Raw genomic sequence first — 25,957 nt, forward strand, 5'->3', positions numbered from 1 at the left:
GGGGAGCAGGCACTTCCGCGGGCGCCCTTTCTCCCCCCTCCACCTGCCGCCATCTGCCACCTCCTTCATCCACTTGCGAAATGACAAAGGCTTGGGGCAGTCTGAGCCAGGATGGCCAAATCAGGTGCCGCCGCTCCGAGACTAAAGCCCGGTTCGAAGTCTGTTTACTCTCACAAATTAATCTCTCGGATGCCCGGAGAAGACACGAAACGAAGACCCCGCTCTGAATTCCAAGCGCACACCCACAGTTAGCAATCTCTCCGGGTACGAACTCCAGGCTCCGGCACGCGTCCTCCACGTGGGACCTCCCCGCCGGGTTTGTGGACAGGTAATTCGTTAGATGTAACTAGCTGATGGCCCAGTCCCCTCCCAGATGCTCGGGCCTTCGTGAAGTCCGGTTGTGGGACAAAGAGGGAAATACGGTGAGGTCTCTGCAGCAGCAGGGAGCTGGGACCACGTAGACCCGCCTCCTGAAAGGAGATCTCGTGGGTGCGGAAGACTTTGCTCCCATCCGCCACTTGGAGGACGGCAGCGAGGGCCCCCGTGGTCACCGCTAGATGCAGTGGGCATGGAGGAAAACGCTTGCCTGGGGATCTGGAAACCTGCCTTCCCGGCCTGGTCTGCTCCCACCAGCTCTATGACTTGAGTTGACTTCTCTACACCTCCTTCTTCTCATCAGTCACCCGGGACACCGTTACGGGCTGGACCGTGTCCCTCCAAACCCACATGTTGAAGCCCTAATTCGCAGAGACTCAGAATCTTTGGAGAAGGCACCTTGATCTCGAACTTCCAGCCTCCATGTTGGAGAGAAAATGAGTATCCGTTGTTGAAGCCCCTGCGTCTATGGTGCCTTACCATGGCAGCCGGAGCTGATCCACACAGACCCTGCCCCCTACCTTCCCGGGGGCAGTCAGGGTCGCCGGGGAGGGAGGGGAGCCCAACCAGGCACTGTGGGTAAAGTGCCACGGAGATCGGAAGGCAGTGTGCAATTCTCTTTCTTTCCCTTTTATTCCATTAAGGAGAAAAATCTCCTTTGGAAAAGATATGTCCTTGCTGCCTCACTAACCCTGGGAATCTCCCTTAAAAAAATTTTGTTTTTGGGGCGCCTGGGTGGTGCAGTCGGTTAAGCGTCCGACTTCAGCCAGGTCACGATCTCGCGGTCTGTGAGTTCGAGCCCCGCGTCAGGCTCTGGGCTGATGGCTCGGAGCCTGGAGCCTGTTTCCGATTCTGTGTCTCCCTCTCTCTCTGCCCCTCCCCTGTTCATGCTCTGTCTCTCTCTGTCCCAAAAATAAAAAAAAAAAATAAAAAAATAAAAAAAAAAAACACGTTGAAAAAAAAATTTTGTTTTTTAACTTAAAAAACTTAATCTGAAGCGGGCTCCAGGCTCCGAGCTGTCAGCACAGAGCCCGACGTGGGGCTCGAACTCACGAACCACGGGATCGTGACCCCAGCTGACGTTGGACGCTTAACCAACCGAGCCACCCAGGCGCCCCGGAAATCTCGCTTCTTAAAAAATTGAGGTGAAATTCTCATAACGTAAAATTAACCATGAAGCGTTTGAAAGCAGATGCTTTCACGGCGTTCAGCACGCCTGCAAGGTTGTCCCATCGCCATCTCGGGTGAGGTCCGGACATTGTCATCAGCCCGTGCTCGTTAGGCATCGCTGTTCCCACCTGGCCCCATCCCCCCCCCACTCTGCCCCCCCCCAGCATTCCCCCACGACTCCCCACTGCCCCCCCCCAACACCGTCCCATATCCCTGGTTTGCCTTCTGTCTCTGTGGAGTTACTTACTCTGGATATCTCATAGAAATGCAATTATAGTCTCTCTGAGCTTTTATGTGCGACTTCTGCCTGGAATCATGTTTTCAAGGTTCACCCACATGATGTGTGTCTGCGCTACGTTCCTTTTCACAGCTGAAAACATTCCGTTGTGCAGACGGATCACATTTTGGTGTCCTTCTGTGGATGGACGTTTGGGCTGTTTCCACCTTCTGGCTCTCGTGAACGGTGTTGCCGTGAACACGGGTACGGTATTTGTCTGGGAATCAATTTTTCATTCTCTTGGGCACAGCCCTAAGCGTGGAATCCTAGGTTATTATGGTAATTCTATGATTACCTTTTTGGAGGATGAAAATCTCTCGTTTTAATCAAACAAGAACAGGCTTCAGGATTCACATTTTCAGCAGGTCAGAGCGCTCAGCTAGATTTTGATGACCCTGATTCTTCACGGTACCGACGTTTACAGGATCAGAAAATCCGGTGCTGAATTTTCACTTGTAGTAGCGACATAAGCTTTTATTTTATTTTATTTTGTTTATTGGTTTGTTAAATGTTTATTTTTGAGAGACAGAGAGAGAGAGAGAGACAAAGTGCAAGTGGGGGATGGGCAGAGAGCGAGAGGGCGACACAGAATCCGAAGCAGGCTCCAGGCTCCGAGCTGTCAGCACAGAGCCCGACGCGGGGCTCGAACCCACGAACCGCGAGATCATGACCTGAGCCCAAGTCGGACGCTCAACCGGCTGAGCCACCCAGACGCCCCTTAAATTTCTTTAAATGTTTATTTTTGAGAGAGAAAGACAGACAGGGTGTGAGCAGGGGAGGGTCAGAGAGAGAGGGAGACACAGAATCCAAAGCAGGCTCTGGGCTCCCAGCCGTCAGCACAGAGCCCGACGTGGGGCTCGAACCCACGAACCGCGAGATCATGACCTGAGCCGAAGTCGGACGCTTAACCGACCGAGCCACCCAGGCGCCCCATAAACTTCTCTTTTAAAGTATGCGTTACTTTAAACAGTGATTGGAGACCGTTAGGGAAATAGACACCAGTGTAAGGTGAGCCCCACGCGGGTAGATAATTTTGTCTGTTGTGTTCACGCTCTGACTCCAGCCCCTTAGACAGTGCCCGGCACGTCTTAGGACCTCCATAAAAATGTGTCTAATGCATGAGTGGACACATGACCTGGACACGTGCACCATTGTGCGAAACAGTACAGGTGGGGCGTCGTTCGGGCAAAAATCATGACGGTGGAGAGCAGTGGGACAATAGCCACCGGACAGGTCTGAGATGGCGATTCCGTCTCACATGCTCGTGTGATTTGGGGCAATTTCTGAGCCTTTCTAAGCCTTAGCTTCCTCGTCTGAAAAATGGGTTGGTGGGAGAAGGGATTGCATCGACACACAACGCACTCACGGAAGCTTGCTGCTGTCACTGTTGCTTCAATCGGGACCAGCGGCTGCGGGGCGGACCCCGGGATAGACTCCGGCCCCGCCACGCGGCCTCGACAGGGGAGGCTGGAACCCGGGCGCCCGCGGAGGGGCCCGGCTGGCCCAAGGCCCGCGTGGGTGTGGCTGCTCACACAGCGCATGGGAAGTGGCTTAACGACAACAGCATCCTGTGTGCGTTCAGGGGTGGATGGTTCACAAACACATCCCTGTTTCCCACTCGATCTGCCCACAACCTGCCGGGCTGGCAGAGACAAAACTCTGATTGCCGCGCTCGGAGGAGAAAGCCTGGGCTGGAGCCCGGCTAAGGGGCTCCCCCCCAAGTTCACAGAGCCGGTCAGCTTGAGAGCGGGGATTAGCGAGGTGGGAACCGTCTTGGCCTCGCGGGTCCACGTCGAACATTCCCTTTGCCTCCCTTGTGGTTTCCAAACCTGCTCGCCCAGCCGTCTGGCCCAGCCCCGGCCCGGGAATCTGTATTTTAGGGGTCACTAGGGACATGTCTCGCCCGGATTCTGAAGCATCTGCAAAGTCGACCCATTCGTCTGGCTCTTGCGAAGACAGAACCGTTCGCCCCGCGTCGAGGACAACTCAGGAGAAGGGTGGAGACCCACGGTCCCCCCGCCAGGTGCCTGGTGGCAGTTTCGAGTCAAGTGCAGACAGCTGTATGACCCTCGCACGACGAAGGTCCCTCTTCCTACGACATCGCCCTGAGCCGCCTCCCTCCCTTCCGCGCAGGATGCCGGATTCCAGACAAAGCTCGTTCCTCCGGGGTCCCCGCGCCCTCGAGCTGGACCCCTGCTCCGGGTCCAACAGACACCAGCCTCTCCGCCTGCCACGGTGTGGGCTGAGTTAAAGGGGCACAGATAACAGGGCCTAGCTGGGCTCGTGTCCACAGGGCGGAGGGAGGCCAGTCACCTCCCAAATCCAGCGCCACCGACTGGGACGCGACGTACTGACGTGCCCAGACGGGCGAGCGTCCTGTGTCGGCCCAGAGCGCCTCAGAGAGCAGCAGTCTTTGGAGTGACATGGAATTTCCATGTCACTCTGGCACATCCCCCAGCTCTCTTCTCCCCCAAAACGGTTCCCACCAGTCTCGCTGCTGATTGAAGTGGTGATTTATTTTTCCTACTGCTGGTCTGGGCGCGCCTTGATAACTTCACCGGCGGCTGCTTAACGAATGACCCCTTAAGGAGAGCCCACCCACCTCTCCGCACGCACACACACACGCAACCCCGTCTGGGCCCCAGGACCCCCTCTCCACGGGCCCGTTGGGGTTCAGATCACCACCCGAGACACCACATTACCTGGTACGACAGCCTGGCTCCCTTGCCTGTCCCCTCTGGCCGGCCCCACTTAGGTTTCGGAGGTGTCCTTGTGACCGTTTTTGGGCTGCACACGACGGTCACCTGGCCCCGTCACACACAGCCACTTACCAAGGCCTCTCTGCTAAGAGCATCGTCTCTTGGCTTTTGCTGCGTCAGCAGGGGGGTAGGACGAGTAGGCTGTGTGGGCGGGTAGAGGGCTTCTCCTGTGTGTCAGCCCTCGAATGTCACCTGCATGTCCCCTGGTGTGAGGACAGGACGCCGGGCAGCAGGAAGGAGAGTGAGACGCCTGGGGCAGCCTCTCCGGCCGCTGGGCCTCCGGGAGCTTGATTGGAACAGGCAGGTGTGTTAGCGTCCAGCTAGATGTTGGCACATGGGAGCGTGCAACCACGCTCTGCTTCCGTGGCTTTCCACGCCACCCGGGTGCAGGGTGGGCCATGGGCTAGTCCAGAGACCCTGAGCGAACCCTTCCTTCTCTGGGCCTCCGTTTACTCACCTGGGAAATACGGGGCTGGACTCCATCCTTGCTCCCCATGTCAGGAGCCCCAGAGATCGTGGATCTCGTACCGTGAGGTTGAAGTTCCCTTCTTTCTAAAATTTTTATTAGTTTTTTTTTTTATTGTAGAGAGAGAAAGAGAGAGAGAACAAGGGAGAGGGGCCGAGGGAGAGAGAGAGAATCCTAAGCAAGCTTTATGCTCAGTGCTTGATCCCAGAACCCTGGGATCCCAATCGGAGCTGAAATCAAGAGTCGGACGTTCAACTGACGGGGCCACCCAGGCGCCCCTGAAGTCCCCTTCTGTTTAGAGTTTTTTGGTGCTGTCTTGAAACTAAGCCAGGGTCACCTTCCCAGCTGGGGTCCTGGGTGGGGACACTGCCTCAGCTGTACCGGCCCGCAGGCCACCGCTGTTTCCAAATGTGGGTCTTATTATTGTTTAAGTATGGGGAGCCGGGAGATCCGGGGACAATGGCCATTGAAAAGATAGTTTGTGACTCATAGATCCCAAGAGGAGGGGGCACGCCCTGCCTCGCAGGGCCATGGGGGAAGCACCAGAATTGGTCAGGAGGCAGAGGGACAGAGGGAGGGCGTGACCAACAACCTGTGTTGTGGTTTTCACGGGAAGGAATGGGCGAGGCGGGGCAAGCGGACTTAGGATCAGCTAGCCGGGACCACATCAGGGGACTCTGGGGTGGGTACCCTGGAGCAGGTTGTTGTCTGGTCCTCGGCCCCGGGGTGATTAGAACAGGGGAACATTGGCCTGTGAGACCCTGTGAGACGTTGTGAGACCCTGAGAGAGTGGCTGGGGTGTGGGCTCTGGGTTGGTTTGTACATGAAAGACGGGCTCCCTGTGAGCAGAGGGGTCTGATCCCTCTGGGAATTCACCAGCCCTGGTTGGGGGGTGGGGGTCAGTCCCTCCAGGGTCAGCAAGGGCCTGGGCGCCAGACCACAGAGAATATAGAACATGACAGAGTAAATAAGGGCACATAATAAAATGTGTGCTGCGTGCAGCTTGTCGTTATTATTTTTTTAAATGATTTCTTTTTTTTTTAATTTTTTAAACGTTTTATTTATTTTTGAGACAGAGAGAGACAGAGCATGAACAGGGGAGGGGCAGAGAGAGAGGGAGACACAGAATCGGAAGCAGGCTTCAGGCTCTGAGCCGTCAGCCCAGAGCCCGACGTGGGGCTCGAACTCACGGACCACAAGACCGTGACCTGAGCTGAAGTCGGACGCTTAACTGACCGAGCCACCCAGGCGCCCCATTATTTTTTTAATTAATAAACCTTATTTTTTGGAGCAGTTCTAGAAAAAATTGAACAGACAGTACAGAGTTCCTATATACCCTCCATTTCTCACACACACACACACACACACACACACACACACACACACAGAGTTTCCTCTATTATCAACATCTTACATTAGGGAGACACATTTGTTATCACTGAACCAATGTTGACACGTTATTAGTAGCTAAAGTCCACCGTTTCCATCATGGTTAGGTTCGTGCGCTTTCGTGGGCTTAGACAAACGTACAATGAATGACACACGTCCGCCACTATAGTGTCCTACAGAGTAGTTTCCCCGCCCTAAAAATCCCGTGTTTCCGGTTCATCCCTCCCTCCCCCGTCCCCACGGGCGGCCACTGGTCCTCTTACTGTCCGCATAGCTCTGCCTTTTCCAGAATGCCATACAGTTGGAATCACACAGCCTGTGGCCTTTTCAGACCGACTTCTTTCACTTAGTGATGTGTGTTTAAGGTTCCCGCGTGTCTTTTCATGGCTCGGTAGCTCCTTTCTTTACAGCGCTGAATAATATTCTGTCGTCTGGATGGACCGCAACTGACGTATGATGTCGATCCATTATTCATTTATTTAAAAAATTTTTTTTTAAAAATTCGTTTTCTTTGTTTTTGAGAGGCAGAGAGAGACAGAGCGTGTGTGGGGAAGGGGCAGAGAGAGAGGGAGACACAGAATCCGAAGCAGGCTCCAGGCTCTGAGCTGTCGGCACGGAGCCCGACGCGGGGCTCGAACCCACGAACTGTGAGATCATGACCTGAGCCGAAGTCGGACGCTCAAACGACTGAGCCCCCCAGGTGCCCCATCCATTATTATTATTTTTTTTAAAGAAAGGCAGTGGGTTTCGTCGCCAGGCCGGGCTCACAGATGCGCCTGGAAAAGGAGGCGGCAGGGGTGGGGGGGGTGCTCCTGGGCTTGCAGGGTCCGGGCCCGTGCGTGCCGTCTCCTCCTCCTGGGCTGGCACAGACGGCTGGCCGTCCCGGCTCTTTCTCGGGGAAGCCTTTCAGGCTGTGCCCTTGGCTCCTCATCCCCAGACTTGCAGGCAGACAAATCCAAGGGGGGGAGGGGATCCCCAGGTTGGCCGGGCGGCCTCGAGTCTCAACACAGTCCAAGCGCTTACCTGACGAGCCGTCCACGGCTTCGAGAGGTCAGCCACCCGGGAGAAGGTGCTGCTGAGGCCGCAGGGGATGTGGGTCTCCCCGGGGCCCTGCTCCCAGAGCCCGCCTCCCCCTGCGGCTGGTCGGGGCCCGCCAAGCTTCCCGGCCCGGACGGCAGGCTGAGGGCCGCGGGGAGGCGAGCCGGGTGGGCTCCGAGGGCTCTGGCCCTCCTCGGAGCCCCTTTTCTCTCCAGACTGAAGTGAGGTCCACCCAGTGCCTGGGACGTGGTTTGCTGCTCTTACGCAGGCTCCTGGCAGAGGCGATTTCCAGACAGGGTGTCCGCCCTCCCTTTTCTCCTTGGCCAAGGCGCTGTTGGCAGCCGGGTGAGCCCGGAATGTGCCTGTGTGCGCATGTGCTGTTTCTGTGGGGTGTGTGCTCTGTGTGTGTGCGTGTGTGCGTGTGTGTGTGAAGATGCTGCCGATGTCGTGGGCGGTCCCTGCTCCCCAGATGGGTGGGTCCGGGGCCCAGAGATCAGGGGGGGAACCCGCAGTATTGACAGGGGCTGACAGGAAGGGGGCGCCCAGCCCTGGGGCCCCTGATTTCTGCCCCACCCACTTGCGGTTCTTGGTGTGGCCCCGCCTCCTGGAGTCTCAAACTGCCCGAGGCCACGAGAAGGTCACCGTGGAAAAGCGACAGGGGCTCAGAGGAAAAGAGCGCCCATTTCGTGTCACCCGGGACACTCAGAGACGCTCTAGAAACCTCCCGAACGCAGGCCCTGCCCCAGCTTGGTTTGCATGGGACACCTCAGAGGTCACCTCGTCGCCCGGGGGCCATGGCCACGGAACAACATCCGGCAGGTGGATTCCTCCAGGCAAGCCGGTCGAGAAAAGCAGCTTTAAGACCAGGAGTTAGGCTGTTCCCGCACATCTTCTTCCAAAGCTGACTCACAGTCGGCCTCTTCCAGGCAGCCCTGACTCCGGGCAAGAGGGCCCTCACCTGTGCGTGATGCTCTGGAATGTTCTTCCGTTATGTCCCTGCCCAGGTGCGGTTGGCCGACCTTGTCCTTAAGGCAGGAGGGCAGGGAGGCCATGAATGCAGCCAACTCCTGCCTCCAGGCTCTGTTTCTTGAGGGCAGGGTGCTGGGGGGGGGGGAGCACCCGCCCCGCTTCCCACCTTCATCTCAAGTGAGATCAAGTCCCTGAAAGTGCACCTTCCGTCCCCTCATTGGTCCACACAGAAGAAACGCGGTTCCCCAGGCGCTTCTGCTGTGCCTGTCCCTGTGGCCTCAGGCCCCGGGAACCACAGAAGGTGCCAGGGAGGGGCGTTGGGACAGAGTCTCTCTGTGACTTCTCTTTGGCGACAGCTGTCTGCGGTGGGGCAGGCTCCCAAGGGCCTCTGCGCGAGTGAAGGCAGCTCAGGGCCGCGCAGCTCTGGCGGGGAGAGGCGGGCTGGCCCCAGGGCCCCAGGCTCCGGGCTGGGGCAGCCTGACCTCCACACCGGGTGGATGTGGCCACTCGTGCTCACAGCCGCTCCGTGAGGTCGGTGTCTGTCCCTGTGCCCTGTCCCACGCCCGTCCCATCCCTGACTCCGGTTAATGTCTTCTCCAGTAGAGTCTCGAGGAGGAAGAGGGACATGGGCCTGAGACCGCTGTGTGCAGACAACAGGAGGTGTGCGAGCGGCTCTCAGGAGGCTTGGGGTTGGGTGGGGAGGCAGGAGGGGTTTGTCATATTTACCGAGGGCCCATTTCACCCTCCGTCGTTAGGACGTGAAGCTCAGTTCTCAACGAGCTCGTGGAGAAGACCCAAGGCTGGAACTCAGAACCCCGAGAGCCTTCTGCCGCTGCCTTGCTGTGAGTCTCGGGGCAAGTTGCTTACCCTCTCTGGGCTCATCAGTAAATGGAGCCGGTGGGGGTGGGGGGGACTAGAGGGCGGGCGAGTGTAATCCTTTCTTCTTCCCAGGGAAGGGCAGTCCCTTCCGGGGGGCACGTGGGCAGCCCCAGAAGGAAACTGGTCCCTTCAACACAACCTCAGTGTGTGTCCGGAGAAATGCATGTCTGAGGCTGGGCGCCTACAGGTGGAGGCAGTAGGACGTGGGTGTGCAACGGCACCTGAGGGTGCGGAGAAGGCAGTCGGGGGGTGGACCAGGCCAGAGCGGAGGCCTCGCTCTGGGCGGCGGGACGGCTGCTGAGTGGGCAGGGCTGGAAGTTGGCCTCAACCCGAGTCATCGCCCGGTTACAGTTCTACCATTGACCTGAATAGACTCCTTCGGTTCCCTATTTAATACGCTGCAAATAAACGTGGCAATGACATCTTCCTTATTGACCCCTTACTCTGCGTGGGGCCCGCGAGCCGATCGCCGTACGTGGGCCCTGCCGTTCACCCTGCACAGCAACTCGAGGAGGCAGCATCGACGTTATCCGCATTCCGTGTACGCCGGGGACAGTGGGGCCCAGAGAGGTTAAGTAACTTGCCCCAAGTCACACAGCTAGAAAGCGGCAGAGCAGAATTGGAACCCAGGCCTGTGGGAGCCAAAGGGCCGGCTTTCATCATGCAGGCCACGCTCCCTTTTAATAATAATGGTGAAAAGCCTGGAGGGATGTTCACCCCCCAGATTTCTCTCAGGCCCTTCGTCGGAGGCTGACCGGCCAAGTCCAGCTGGAGACGGTTGGTTGGTCCCTAAAGGGGCCTCCTCGAGCCTCCCAGCTGGGAAGAGGAGAAATCCGCCCCTCCGGTGCCGGCCGCCCCTGCTCCAGCGTCTGGCCTGAGCCCAGCGTGCAGGCTGGCACTGCCCACAGCTAGGAGACGAGAGGGGCCCCCGGGGAGACTTGGGGGGTGCGGGGGGGGTGGCAGCTTTCTCGTCTTTCATTCTTCAGTGGGAGCTCTGGCCAGGAGCGTCAAGCTTGGGCGGGCACTCGTTTTGGTATTTTTCTTTTCTCCGGGGGAAGAAATGATCAAAAGTGGTGTAGCACATGCACGCTAGACGTTGGGTCCGTGGCAAGAGAGAGGAGAGAGGGCCTGGTGATTCCCTAAATGCTGTAAATACTGCGCCTTGCCTCCACTCTGTCCGCTGCTGCTCACACCAGCCGGCCCCTGCCCGGCCAGACCGGCTGTCGGTCCCCTCCCGTCTAAGGCGCCTCCGCCAGGGTCGGGGAGTCTGGGGAGCCCATCGGCAGGGCTCGAGTGCCTCCCTAGAGGAGTAGCTGCGGGGGGCTCCTGGGGCAGCCATCCCTACCCGTGGGTGTGGCCCAGCGTGCCCATCATCGATGGGAAGATCCAAACCCTTAAAGAGGGTCTCGGTGACGTAGGTGGGCTTCTCCTCTGGGCCCGGGGCTGTGCAGGCCACGGAGCCCCCGCCTTCACTGACCCGCTCGAAGGCGTCCTCTGGGGACAGCTTGGCCTCCGTGCGTCCCGCAGCTCCGACCGTCAACACTCCTGTCCGTCGCCCTGTGACTTCCACCCCGGCGTGGTCAGTGGACTCCAGCTGAATGACAGGTGGGTGACAAGTGTGCACAGAAAGAGTTTTTTGGCTTTACTCTAGGATCCGCTCAGGGTTTTCTTCGCAGAAAAAGGGATTTGATTTTCAAACTCGGATGTCGGTGCAGGCAAGTCAGAGACAAGTTTCTGGGTAAAACAGGGGACGCGGGTCAGGGGAGGTGGGTGATGTGCAAGGGGCGGGGCTTGGAGCCGGGGGAGGAGGAGCAGGGCCCTGGCCAGGGAGTGGTCACCTGGTGGGCATGTGCACACACAAATGCATGCGTGAGAGTGTGCATGTGTGTGTGCACACTTCAGTGTGTGCCTGTGTGTGCGTGTGCAAGTGTGTGCATACATGTGCGCCTGTGTGTGCATGTGCCAGTGTGTGTGCACACATGCACATGTGTGCACGCTTCAGTGTGTGTCTGTGTGCATGTGCGAGCGTGTGCACACATGTGTGCATCCCTCAGTGTGTGTGAGTGTGCGTGTGCAAGTGTGTGCATATGTGTCTGTGTTTCAGTGTGCGTGTCTATGTGCATGTGCAAGCATGTGCACACATGTGTGCACGCTTCAGTGTGTGCAAGTGTGTGCATCTGTGTGTGCATGTGCCAGCGTGTGTGTGCACACGTGCACATGTGTGCATGCCTCAGTGTGCGTGTGCACGTGCGAGTGTGCACACACGTGTGCGTGCCTCAGTGTGTGTGTGTGCAGTGCGAGTGTGTGCATATGTGTCTGTGCTTCAGTATGTGTGTCTGTGTGCATGTGCGAGCGTGTGCACGCTTCAGTGTGTGTGCATGTGCGAGCGTGTGCACACATGTGGGCACGCTTCAGTGTGTGTGAGTGTGTGCACACGTGGGCGCGCCTCAGTGTGTGTGTGTGTGTGAGTATGTGTATATGGGTGGCCTTCTGTTGTCACCACCAAGGTGGGGTCCTCGGCAGTGGCAGTATCCAAGGCCAGGCAGCCGTGTTCCTTCTGGCAGAACAAAGCACATGGGACCTTGGAAGGCAGAAGCCAAAAAACCCCCAATAAATAAGGCAAGGGGCACAGGTTATAAATAGACGCAGGCTCGGGGAGCTCTCGGCGGCCACCCGCTCCGTCCCCAAGTGGGAGCAGCAGCGTGGGGCCGGCCGTGCAGCCCCAGATGGCCGCCCTCGGCCCTGAGCTGCTGGGGGGAGAGGCCCACCTCCGACCTTTGTCCAGGGCCAGGGCCAGCGCCTGGACGTCCTTCTCAGACAAAACGCTTCCTCCGGCGGCGCCGGCCGCGTTGTCCAGACAGCCCCAACGTCTCTCCCTCCCGGGCCCAGCGGGCCTGGCCTCCTTGCCGCGTGTTCCTACCGCTCAGGGCAGAAGGTGGTTTGCTCCTTTGAGCTGAGGGCTCGTACGTTCTTTCTGTTCCCCATTCAGACCCCAATCCTCCTCTCAAGGCAGCGCTGGAACTCTCGGCCGCTGCTTGGTGGTGTTACACTCCCTGGAAATGTCTTCTGGTGACCGCACGAAGGACCGTGCCTGGCGCCTTCGCCGTCTCACTCGGTGCTTTGCTGGCTGCGGTTTCAGAGAGTATCCGGAGAAGATGGGCCACTCATCTACCTACCCATCCTTCCATCCGTCCGTCCTTCCATGCCCGACCCCCTGACCCACTGGTTGATTCCTCTCTGAAGCCTCGCTGCTAAACACTGAACCGTTCATCCGGGTTTTCAGTCTGACTTGGCTTGCTCTTTGCCGCGGGACACAGACCTGCCCCCAGGGAGAGGCCATTGCGGGGGGCGGAGCCATGGCGGGGACAGTCCCCGTTGCTTGGGAGCTCCTGGCCAGGGCTCCCTGCTGACGGATGTCGTTTTCTCAGCTCCCACTCGCAGGCAAGATGGTGGAACACGCGAGGGGGCTGTACCACGTGGGCCCGGCCCCCCAGTGTGTGAGCCCGCGACTCACGGGGTCCGAGTGGCTCAAATGCAAGTGGAAGTAGGCCAGACAGCAGGCTGTCAGAGCAGTAGCCACGATTGGTGGCGCTTTTCATCAGGTTTTGGGTCCTACTGCGTGCGGGGCACTGTGCCAACCACCGCGCCCGGATCTTTTCGCCGAATCCACTCCCCGGTGCCGCTCTGTAGGGGACTGGGAATTCAGAGTGAAGCCCTCGTGCTGGTCCTGGGTCAGATCCTGGGTCAGCTGCGTGACTCTGGCCAAGCCTCTTGACCTCCCCGGACCGTATTTTCTTGGGCAAAAGGAAACGGTTTGCCGCGCATTCGAGGCTCCCCATCTTTCCAGGTCTGCGAGCGGCGTTTTCACGTCGACCACTTTGAGGATGTCTTCACGCTCGCGAAAACTCACAATGACGAAAACGCTCCTCTGAATTCCGCAGGGGTTTCAAATCAATTTGTATTTGATTATCCACGACTGCATGTACGTGCATCTGAAAAATAACCCCAGTGTGGGCATTATTTATTGAGTCTACGCGTGCAGGTTGGGTGCGGGGATGTTGGTCTCTGTGTTAAGACTCGGCAGCAACCAGCGGTCGGGCCACATCCGCCTTCTAAGTTGAGCAAAACCTCAACTCTTGCTCCCCCACCCTTCTCGGATAACAGGAAGAAAACGCAAAATTGGACAGGACGGTGAGCGGAGACACAGACCCTAATGGAAACTGTTGGTTGCAAACAAGACAGAAGCCCAAAGGCGAGAGGGTCAGACCGCCCCGGATGCACCCCCACAGTGTGGCCGGTGCCCGCGTGGCCATCACTCTTGCGCTCGAGGGAGGTTACAGAGGCTTACGCCGGGGAACCACTTCTCAAAATGCCTTCTAGATCCCCACACAGAACATGCAGAAGGCTGGCAAACAGGTCGGACCTTGCCTTTTTTTCATTGTTCCTTCCGGAGATTTGATTTGGGTTAACTGCATACATCAGCATTCTGGCTTCCCTGGGGAAGGAGGACGAGTGCTCTCCTCCCACCCCGCCTCCCTCCCTCGCTCCCTCCTCCTCTTCCTCCTCCTCCTCCGGGCTCCCCCTCCCTGCTGGCACAGAGGGCTCAGCCCTTCACGCAACTGCCTGCAGAGGAGGCCGTTGGCGGGGCCTCCCCGAGTCTGGAGAGGCTGCCTCCGGCCAGCAGCTGGCCCTTGTTGGGAAGGGAGGCCAGCCTTGCCTCTGAGAGCTGCTGGCGAGCTGGGGTTTGACTCTGGGTCTTGCCAACTGTTCACTGGGTGATTTCAGGGTCACGTAAGCATTTGGATAAAGGAGGGTTGGAAATGCAGGCTCGCTTCTACTGGATCTCACGTCAGCACCCCGATGCTCTGAAGTGGCCAGCCAGCCCTCCCACCCGGTCCGAGTGCTCCCCACGGTGCTCCCCTCACAGCCCCTGGGGCTTCCCCTTCGTGTACATCTCGAGGTTTGTGGCTATTTGTCCCCGAGGGACTTGGGTCTGGTAAGGGACAGGGCGGTCTCTGACCCAATGGGGGCAGCTCCCCGGAAGAGGCGAGGCTTACCGTGGAAAGTGAAGAATGTTCAGGAGAGGGGCAGAGGGTCCAGTGCGTGCCCAGGCCAGGCGAGGGCAGGCTCCCAGGATCCCAGGGGTCTGGGGACACACAGGGGTGGGTGCCAGCCGCGACGCTGGAGAGGTGAGCAGAGGCCTGGGCACGCGGCCTCTGTGGCACCCTCTGTGGGGACAGGGAAGCGTCCTGGGGATGCCACGGGGGTCCCTTAGGGGCCGTGACGGTGGATTGTGTGTGTCCACTGGACCGGGTGCCCAGAGAGCTGGCCGAGTGCTGTTCCTCAGTGTGTCCGTGCGGGTGCTTCTAGAAGGGGCTGGCGTATGGGTCCGTGGACTGAGTAAAGCAGAAAGTCCTTCCCAGTGCGAGCGGGCGTGGTCCGACCCACAAGAACAAAGAGGCGGAGGAAGGGAGAATTCTCTCCACCTGACGGTTGAGCTACGATATCTTCTCCTGCCCTTGGAATGGAATTCACACCACCCGCTTTCCTGGGCTCCAGCTGGCACTCGGCGGGGACCGCTTAGTCTCTCCACCGGCGTGTGCCAAGACCTGGATAGGAAACATCTTAACATCTCTCTCTCTCCTCCCCCACCCCCACCCCCACCCCACTCCCATCCCCAGTCTCTCCTGTGGGTCCTGCCTCACACGGACTCTGGGCCCCACCCTGCTGTCCGCTGCCCCCCCAGTGGACCTGACTGTTCACAGCGGTGCAGAACTCATTCCTTGCTCAGGCAGCCCTTCCGTGACGTCAGCTCACCTCGTTGCTAGAAGGCTCCTGACATCACGATAACTCCCTTTGCCGTGGTACCACCCTGCCCGCCGCCCCCCCTCCCCGGCCCCGCGTCTCCCGAGGGCCCCGGGGCCAAAGAACTCGTCTCCTTCTCCCCGGGCAGTGCTTCAAGTTTCTGAGTGCTGTCCACGGCCCCTGTAAGCCTTTCTTCTGCTTCTTGGGCCGAGCTTCCCCTTCCATGCCTCACAGGACGTGAAACAACAGACACCTCTGGGGGGAAAGACCACTCTCGAACTGGCCACTCGCTACCCCGGGTCGCGTCGGTGTGATTCCTCCCCTGGTGCCTGGGTGATGGATGAACTGGACCCAGATGCCCACCCCACCCCCCCCCCCCGGCCCGGCTTTTCTCTCTCGGGCACTTGGGCTGATGTTGTGAAATTGCCATTGGGTCAGCCTGGGCTTTGGGGCGGAGCTGATGAAGGCAGGCACTTCCTGCCAGGCGGCTGGGTAGCGGGGAGCAGGTGCGGCCAGCAGGCGGAGGAGGGAGAGCATCGCCTGGATGCCGGACACTGGCTAAGCCCACTTTTCATGCTCCCCGAGGGCCCCGTAGGCTCCGCCGGTGGCCTCTATGCAAACCAGTCCTCGCCCTTGCGGGAGTCAAGGCTCCCTTCCCAGCGACCAAAGCTTGGTCGGCACAGAACGGCTTCTCCGACCCTTTCTCCTTCCCTGTCCTTCCCTCCCTCTCTCTCACCACCGCCAGCTGGGGCAAACTCTGGTTTGTTAGTAACACTTGCGACATGAGGCTCCCAGGGCAGAGGCCAGGAGGAGATGGCCCCTGAGGGCGCAGGGGGACAGCCAGTCTTGGGCATCCCGCAGCACATGGGACTTCCAGGAACGAGAGGCCCCGGCCAGGGCAGGCGCGCGGCTCCTGAGCTCAGAAGGGAAACCCTCCCGCTTCCGGGGCCCCGACGAGGGTCTCCCTGTACAGGTGCCGACCCAGGGCCACCGATTACAGCCCAGGGTTCGTTTCCGCCCCGTCCCTTCCCCAGCCGTCTGGAGCCTGGGGAGTCCCTCTAGTTTCTAGGAATATCCGTCTCCTTCGTGTTAATGATTCCCTTAAGGCAGCCGCCATCCCGCTCAGCCAGGCTGTGAACAGGACGATCACTATTTTCGTTATTGTAATTAACAAGAATGATGAACATGACTTCTGAGAGCCCATGGTGCCCCTGGCTTGGGGGAAGCCCATGGAGACCCTTCTCTGGGACTGCAGGGACCCCGGTGCCCACGGGCGACATCCCACCCTGGCCTGTGGCCTCGGGGGTCACCGGTGCCACGTGCCTGCTTCACTTATCCCGGGTCCCATGGAGTTACGTGCTGCTGGGGGCAGAGAGGGACGGTCCGTGTCGCCCGGAGTGATTCTGTCCCTTCGCAGAGAGGCCCACGGGCCCCAGAGAGGAAGGCATGTGCTCGAACGTAGCACAGGAGTTAGCAGCGGCCTTGGGCCAGACCTCAGGCCGGCTCCAGCCCCGGACTGGCTGAGCTCTCTCCTGTTCCTGGTACACCCAGGGCCGGTGGCTCAGAGTGGCCACAAGGGCCAGCAAGAGGGGAAGGTAAAAGCTTGAGCAGCAGGAGCAGGGTCCTCTTGCCAGATGGCTTGCTCTCGCCGGCCTCTCGGCTTGGGGTCTTGCTGAGGCTTGTGGGTCCGGCTCCCTGGCAGGGCCGGCTGGGAGCCGGGGTGAGGTTCGGGGTCAGAGCTTGGCTGAAGTGTTGGGCTGGGTGAGCCAGCCGGGGGAGGAGGGGACGGGGGGACCATTCCGTCGGGATTGTCACTTGTCATCACAGCTCACCGGGTCAGCACGGAAGGTTCTGGAACGTGTGCCCTTTTGTAGGCCGCCCGTTCCCAGAGCAGCCATGCACCCACTTGCTTTGCTGCCCCCCTCGGCACATCCTCGAGACGGGAGAGCTGCATTTTCCCCAACACTCAGGTGTTTGGATGCCTGCGCGCGCTGGCTTGCTGACCTTCAAGTGGCCGTAAGCGACCCCCTCCGGCCCCCCCCACCCCACCCCGAAGGCAGTAGGCTGTCTGGGCAGCCCTTCCAGGCCAGCCAGTCAACGCCTGGCCAGGGCCATGCGTGATTTAGATCTTGTGTCTGAGCAAACGGGACGCACTCCTGTGGCAGGGCGTCCCTCCCCCTCCTCCCCTGGTGGCGATGTGCTGACTTTGGGGCCACGGCGGTGAGGCGCCCCCCTTCCGTGGCCGGGGTCGGTGCCAGACTGCCCTCCCCAGCTCCCTGCCCACAGGCCAGGGCGCGCCCTCCTGGCTGTGCCCCCTCCCCTGCCACCCTGCCACCCTGGAGCCCAGCGCCCGCCTTCCCCAGCAGCACGAATCCTCACTCGGCCCTCATGAACCTTTCGTGGCTCCCCAGAAGTGTTCAAGCCTACGCCACAGGGCCACTGCAGGCGGCCCGTCCCAGCGGCACAGCCAGGACGTGGAGAGGGCAGGGGCCCAGCAGCCATGGGGCAGGGGTGCGGGGGGTGGGGCATGCCCCAGAGAGGCTCGGGCCTGAGTCCCGGCCACAGCGGCCACAGCAGTGAGTGACCCGGGCAGGGGGAGCAGCTCCCAGCAGTGGGCACTGCCTCCGGCCCCCCCATATGCCCCTACACACCCCTACCCACCCATATACACCTGTACTCCCCACCCTCTGCATCTACACACATACCCCACACCCCCGCACCCACCCTCCCCTACACCCAGCCCACTCACACGTGCACCCACCCCCACCCTTACTCCCCACCCCTTCATACCACCCCCATATCCACAACCACACACCCATGTACCCCTACCCACATACACCCACCCTCCCACCCCTCTATCCTCCCCATACCCCTCCTACATCCATACGCACCTGTCCACTCACTCTCACACCCCCACACCTACCCTCACCCCCACCGCACTGGGGAGGGGTCTATGGGAGTCTTGGCAGAGAGAGGGAGAGGGAGGGGGAGGGAAGGAGGGGGAACAGAGGAAGGGAAGCAGGAAGAGAGCAGGAGAGACAGGCAAGGAGGACAGCAGTGGGCACTGGGAGCAGAGAGGGAGAAAAGCTGAAAAGGGACAGAGAGAAAGGCAGAGCAGAGCCCCCAGAGGGACCCTGGTTGCAGCCCCTGCCTCCCGCTTGAGCCTATTTCGGCGTTGGTCAGGTGAGACCACGCTCTGGAGGCAGATGAGGCCTCAGACACAGGATCCCAGACATAGTCCCCAGGCCTGGCTGTGCGGGTCTGTCCCCAAATCAGCCACTGACGTGCCCAGCAAACCGGCTTCCCACTAACTCTGGCAGAGAACGGAGAGGGAGGGACACGTCCTCACTGACGCAGCTGTCCAGCCTTGGTGCCCACACCTTACAGGGACATGTCCAGAAGAGGAAATTATGAGCTGACCTCTCTTGTGAACATGAGCCCAAGAGTCCTTCATTTATTTTTTTTAAAGTTCATTTATTTTTGAGAGAGAGAGAGAGAGAGAGAGAGCAAGCGGGGGAGGGTCAGAGAGAGAGGGAGACGCAGAATCCGAAGCAGCCTCTGAGCCGTCAGCACAGAGCCCGACGCGGGGCTCGGGGCTCGAACCCACGAACCGCATGATCGTGACCTGAGCTGAAGTCGGACGCTTAACCGACTGAGCCACCCAGGCGTCCCTACATGAGTCCGAGAGTCTTAAACCAAACACTAGTAGGTCAGACCCACCACTGGCGGGGTCGACACGTCGCGATGACGCGGGCTTCATCCCTGGAAGGGAGAGCCCATTTAACAACTGAGATTCGATCGGTGTAACTCATTACATTAGCAGAAAAAAGGAGAAAAATCACCTCGATAGAATCTGAGAGGACATTGGTAATCTCTACGTGTATATATCTCTGCGTCTATCTCTATGAGCATATCTACAGCTATATTTAGTGGCCAGAATATATAAAGAACTTCTACGAATGGATGCAAAAAAGACACATGATAAACGTATACAAAGGTGCTCAATTTCACTAATCATCGTGGAAACACAAATTAAAATCACACGGGGATACCATTACACATGACACAGAGTGGCTACCACGAAAAGGACGGACCCCCCTGGGGCGCCTGGGTGGCTCAGTCGGTTGAGCGTCGGACTTTAGCTCAGGTCATGATCTCACGGTCTACGACAGGCTGATCGTGGCTTGTTCCCACGATGGGAGGCAGTACCAGGAACGAGGAAGGACAGCGGCCCCACACGGACAGGGAACCCGGAATCTGCACAAGCCACGTTGGTGTGAGAAGCAACGCGTCCTGTGTAACTCCATTTATATGGAGAGCATCTCCGGTATATAAGTCAAGACAGTGGTTGTCTGGCTGGGGGGGTGGTGACAGGAAGGGGCGGGGGGGGGGGGCCTCTGTGGAGTGGAGTTGGCAATGTTCTCTTCTTTTTTTTAGAGAGAGAGAGAAAGGGCACAAGTGAGCGAGGGAGAGAGAGAAGCGGGGCTCGAGCTCACGAACCGCGAGATCGTGACCTGAGCCCAAGTCAGATGCTTAACCTACTGAGCCACCCGGGAGGCCCCCGCAATGTTCTCTTCTTCTTTTTTTTTTTTAAATGTTTATTTATTTTTGACAGAGAGAGAGAGAGAGACAGAGCATGAGCAGGGGAGGGGCAGAGAGAGAAGGAGACAGAATCTGAAACAGGCTCCAGGCTCTGAGCTGTCAGCCCAGAGCCCGACGCGGGGCTCGAACCCACAGACCGCGAGATCGTGACCTGAGCCGAAGTCGGCCGCTCAACCGACGGAGCCACCCAGGCGCCCCGCAAGGTTCTCCTCTTGATCTGGGTGTTGATCGCATTTGTGACATGTGCATGTTATATTTTAATGTTTCCTTTAAAAAGCTGATATGCCCAACCTCCCTAGGAACCTTGGAGAAGGGGGTCTGTAGCCCAGCTGAGGGTGCCCGCTCTGGGTTTGCATGCGTGCACTGGGAAGCCCACCCTAAAAGCGGGCAGAGGCCTCCTCGCTTCCACAAGGTGGCCACGGTCAGGGACCATCCCAGCCACGGAGGACCTCAGACGGCGCTATGTTTCTGAACCTTCAGTCTCCAGAGGAGGAAACGGAGCCCGATGGGGAGGCCGCTTGTCCGAGGTTGCCTGATACCCTTGCCTGGTGCTCATTCGGGTGCCCGTTACCACGTGTCTGGTGGCTCTGCCCGGGGACGGCGATGGTTTTCCTCCCTCTTCTGGCCGACTCTGCGGTCTCCACCCTTCCTTGCCGTCAGGTGGGGGGCCGGCCTAGGACTCTGCATCCTCCCCGTGCCCCAGCGGATTCTCGGGCAGGTGGGCGTCATTCTCAGTTGCAAGCACCTGCTTCCTCGTCCTCGCCCACAGATCTGTGTCCTCCTCGTCCCTGAATTCCCGTGGGGCGTGGACAGGCCCTGCCTCCCCTGCCCTTATGTGCTCATTGCTTCCCTGTTACTCGGGCTGGAGGAGAGGAGAGCGAACCAGGGGCCCTGTCCCCCGTCCCCCGTCAGCCCTCGCTGTCACCGCACACGCGTCCTGCAGCCCCCAGGAAGAAGGCTACCAGAGGGACCCCGTCCTCAACGTCACGTCCTCACCCAGGGGGCCGCTCGGGGCAGGCCTGGGGATCCTCTCCCCTCCTCTGTTTCTCCTTAACGTTTTTACAAACAGAAAAGACAGGAGGTTCCTCTGGCAGGGCCAGCATCCCCACTGTCCCCAGCTCTCCGGCTGCTGAGGGCTTTGAGTGAACCGCAGGTAGAGTCTCTTACTGCCGGCTTCCGGGGACGGCGGCATCGTTATCTGACTGCAGCTCCGTTGACACACACACACACACACACACGCACACACGCACAGGCAGGGGGCCATGCTTGCCCAGCCCCGGAGAGCCTCTGGCTGTGTCTGAGCGAAGGTAGGAGTAGCAAAGGGAAGCGGGGAGCACCAGGCAGGGTCTGGGGATGACTCGGGGGCAGGAGAGAGGAGCGGAGAGGACCACCCGGTGCCGGCGAAGGACCTTAGGAGATGACCTGGCGGGGGTCCTGTCCCCACCCCCCCCCCGGGGGCGGCCAGCTGGGCCTCACTCGCTAATTTCACGAAAGGCACTTTGCAGCGGTTTGGGGGAAAAGATTGGCAAACATCCCCTAATGGCGTTCCGTGGCCTGATGGCGGCTGGTGGGAGAGCCACGCGGGGTAGGAGGTGGCCTCGGTGATGGGCAAGAGTGCACGTGTGGAGGGGCTCTGCGGAGATGTGGCCAGAGGGAACGTGGGGGGGGGGTGCTGCTGGTCAGCACAGCAGGGAAGGTGGGGACAGGCTCACGGGGCGGCTGGAGCGCCCTTAAATGCCAGCTGTGGTGCTCATCGACTGTGTGACCCGAGACATGGGTTTGATTTTTAAGTGAGATCTCCATAATATACAATTAACCACAGTAAAGTTTTTTTTTTTTTAAATTAGTTTGAGAGAGAGAGAGAATGAGCGGGGGAGGGCAGAGAGAGAGAGACAGAGAGCAAGCAGGGGAGGGGCAGAGAGAGAGGGAGACACAGAATCCCAAGCAGGCTCCAGGCTCTGAGCCATCAGCATAGAGCCCGACGCGGGGCTCGAACTCACGGACCGTGAGACCGTGACCTGAGCCGAAGTCGGACGCTTAACCGACTGAGCCACCCAGGCGCCCCCTAATTGGGGCATTTTGTATGGATGGCGTCATCGGGTGTGTGGTCTCCGTGGCTGGCTTTCTTCACGTTCTCAGGGGTCGCCCACATCGTAGCGGGTGTCCGTGCTTCCCTCCTTTTTAAGGGCTCAGCGATATTCCACCGGATGGATGAACCACACTTGGCTTATCCATTCCTTGGCGGATGGGCCCTTGGGTTGTTTCCAGCTCTGGGCGATTGTGCTGCTGGGAAGGTGGGTGCCCGAGTACTTGTTTGAGTATCTGTTTTCAGTTTGGGGCTGTACCTACGAGTGGAATCCTGAGTCATATGGAGATTTTATGATTAACTGGGGAACCATCAAACTTTTATTTCATGGTGGCTTCAACGTTTTACATTTCCACCGGCAGGGTATGAGGGTTCCGATTTCTCCACATCCCACCGCTTGCTATGTCCTTAAAAAAAAAAGCTCCCTCTCTCTCTGCCCCACCCCTGCTTGCACTCTGTCTCTCAAAAAATGAATAAATGTTGGGGCGCCTGGGTGGCTCAGTCGGTTAAGCGTCCGACTGCAGCTCGGGTCTGATCTCACCGTTTGTGGGTTCGAGCCCCGCATCGGGCTCTGTGCTGACAGCTCGGAGCCTGGAGCCTGCTTCCGATTCTGTGTCTCCGTCTCTCTCTGCCCCTCCCCTGCTCAGGCTCTGTCTCTGTCTCTTAAAATTAAATAAAAATGTTAAAAAAATTTTTTTAAGTGAATAAATGTTAAAAAAATAATAAAAAAAGCTACAGCCATCCCAGGGGGTGCAAAGCGGTACCCTCTTGGGGTCTGGATTTGCACTCACTAATGACTAATGATGGTGAGCATCTCTTCACATACCTCCTGATCATTTGCCTGTTTTCTCTGCAGAGGTGTCTATTCAAGTTCTTTGCTCGTTTTCTGGAAAGGTTCTGAAGCAGAGCTGTATGCCTCTTTAAGCCTCAGTTTTACTATCTGTAGAATGGGGGAACACAGGAGTGCCTCCTCCGTGGAGGGCAACCAAGCGTCCCGGTTTCCCGGGACCGTCTGGTGTCAGCAGTCCCACGAAACCCCTCTGGCAGGGGCAGCCTGGGGACCTCCCGAGGAGGGGTGTGGGAAGCTCGTGGCGGGAGTAAATGTCAGCTGTTATGACTTAGTCATTTCAGTACGCGCTTATGGTCGCGAAGTCTGAATGCAGAGAGCCCGAGTCAGGAGATAAAGTGACCTCAAGCCTACCACGTGGAAAGTTTCTGAAGGTTTACAGATTGGTTTAGGTGGCGGGACCTTGGGGATGTTGATATGCGGAGGAGAAAGGAACAGTGATCATCCTAATACTTTATTTTTTACAATTTTTAAAAAAGTTTTTATTTATTTTGAGAGAGAGAGTGCGAGCGAGTGCATAAGTGGGGGAGGGGCAGAGAGAGAGAGAGAGAGAGAGAGAGAGAGGAGGATCCCAAGCGGGCTCCACACGGTCAGCGCAGAACCCGATTCAGGGATTGAACTCACGAACCGTGAGATCATGACCTGAGCTGAGATCAAGAGCCGGACGCTTCTCTGACTGAGCCCCCGTCCTAGTCCTTTCATTAGTAAAGTTTATCGAGCCATCGAGTACCAGCCGCAGAAGGGGAAGAGAAGGCTGGTGGGAGGGGCCCCTTTGGAGGCCGCAGAGCCGAAGGGGCTGGAAGAATGACGATGTGGGTGGAGAAGAAGTGTCCAAGGAAGGAGACGGGCTTGTGGGTCCTGCTTCTCCTCGTGGGGTCTCTGCTTCTGGAGAACCTCAGGCACGGCCTCAGCCGGTGGCTCAGAGGCCCAGGCCCCAGCGGGAGCCTCCTGGGATCCCTTCAGTCTTGCTGCCTCTCCTTGCGGGGGCCGGGGGGGCCTCCCATCGGAGATTCCCAGCCAGGCCCCTGAGCCCCTTCTACTCAATCGTCCATTCAACGCTTGCCGGGTGTCCCCACGGGTCAGAGCCTGTGCTGGAAGGGGAAATGGGGGCCCTCCCGAGCAGCTCCGGAGCAAACAGAGCCTGGAGGCGGGGTCCGGCTGTCAGTTCTGGGAAGGCCCCGATGCCCCCGGGGAACGCACTGGGATGTGGCTCCCGGTGCAAGAGGCCACCGGGTTCCGGAAGGCACAGCAGGTGCTCGGTAAGCAGCGCTGGTTCCTGGAGCCCCGTTACAGCTGCGACCCGCTGCCAGCCTGCTTCCGGTTAGGAGGATGTGATGGGCCGCATCTGCTCTGCCTGGCCGGGGACCGAGACAGCTCACAGAAAGTGGGGAAGCAGTCTGGACGCTTCCTGGGGAGGCAGTCTCCCAGGACGCAGGGTCCAGGCCCGCTTTGTGTCCTCCATGTCTGAAGGCAGAGGCAGAGGGACGCCGGGAGACAAGGGGCCCGGCTCCGGGGACCGACTCTTCCGCTCACCGGCTGTGCGGCCTTGGGCCAGTAATGATTTTTCTAGTGACGGGATTGGACGGGATCCTGTAAAAGTGACATGCTCCCAAGGGTCCTCGGGAAGACGGTGACGGTCTGTCCTCCAAGGCCTACGGGTGAGCAAGCTCCCTACCTGTGTCTCAGGCACTACCCCTGTCGAGTCAATCCGTGTTCTCGACTCTCCTGGCGCATGTTTGCTAAACACCTCTGATGTGCCCGGAACCCTCTGGTAACCCTGCCCTTTGAGAGTCCAGACGGTACCTGCCCACCTGGAGCTCAACTTCTACCACGGCAGACGTGTTCTGTGTCATTCCGGATCGCGGGGGCCCTGGCCGATGAGCAAACGTCACAGGGAGGTGGGTTTGGGTACCTGAGTTGTGACCTCTGTGTTACGTCTCACCGAGAGACTTTCTCTCTGGCTGGTGTTGGGCACATGGCCGTGGGTGGCGGGGGTTGGCCCACACAGCAAGGAGCTGAAGGCAAGCCGCGGCCAGCTACCAGCTAGGAATTGAAGATGACCTCTGGCCGACAGCCGGCAGGAAGCTGAGTCCCTCCGTCCGACGGGCCACGGACAATTCAACTCTGCCGGCAACTCCAGGATTTTTGAAACAGATCCTTCCCCAGTTGAACCTCAGATAAGCCCACAGCCCGGACCTCAATGGCAGCTTGCAGGTGAGATTAAAGCAGAGGACCCAGCCAAGCTCGGCCAGACTCTTTATTTTTTTTTTTAAATTTTTTTTAATTTATTTATTTTTGAGACAGAGAGAGACAGAACATGAGCAGGGGAGGGGCGGAGAGAGAGGGAGACACAGGATCCGAAGCAGGCTCCAGGCTCTGAGCTGTCAGCACAGAGCCCGACGTGGGGCTCGAACTCACGAACTGTGAGATCGTGACCTGAGCTGAAGTTGGGCGCTCAACTGACTGAGCCACCCAGGCGCCCCTCGGCCAGACTCTTTAAAAAAATTTTTTTAAACATTTTTATTTATTTTCGAGAGAGAGAGAGTGAGAGAGAGTAAGAGAGAGAGAGAGAGGAAGGGGCAGAGAGAGAGGGAGACACAGAATCCCAAGCAGGTTCCAGGCTCTGAGCTGTCAGCGCAGAGCCCGACGCGGGGCTCGAACTCACGGACCCTGAGATCATGACCTGAGCCCAAGTCGGACGCTCAACTGACCGAGCCTCCCAGGCGCCCCAGTGTGCCGGAATCTTGACCCACAGAGACGTGACATAGTACCCGAGGGCTGTCTCCCGCTGGTAGGTTGTGGTGATATTGTTACGCAGCCGTGGGTAAGTGGCCCAGAGCTTGGAAAGGAGGCCAGCCTGGCTTTCCGGTGGAGCCTCTTCTGACCTGGAGATTCTGCAACCGTGTTTTCTTCGCCTTCGTCTCCAGCCTTATGCTTAGTTCGGTTTCTGGCCAATGCGCATTTCCTAAGTGATAGCACTGCTTTCTGCGTCGAAGAGGCAGGAGGCTTGGCCTCTGAGGGGCAGGTGCCTGACCGGCGCTGGGGTGGAAGCCAGAGGCCCGGATTCTGCTCTCGCTCCAGCCACTCCCTCCCAGCGTGACCTTGGGCCAGGCCGGCTGGGCTTCGTGCGCCTCCTTGATGAAGCATTGGACCTACCCACTCGCAGGTTTGAGCAGGTGAAATGAGCTAACGTGACGGCCTGTGAAGAAGCTCGCGGAGGTAAGGAGTCATGATTTGTTATGAGATGTCACAAGCATTCCTGCTGGGTGACTCATGAGGCTCACACACTTGGAGA

The sequence above is a fragment of the Lynx rufus genome, unplaced genomic scaffold (genome assembly GCF_022079265.1).
Source record: "Lynx rufus isolate CCGP_SWC_20201006 ecotype Redwood Valley unplaced genomic scaffold, mLynRuf1.p SCAF_18, whole genome shotgun sequence".
NCBI lineage: Eukaryota > Metazoa > Chordata > Mammalia > Carnivora > Felidae > Lynx > Lynx rufus.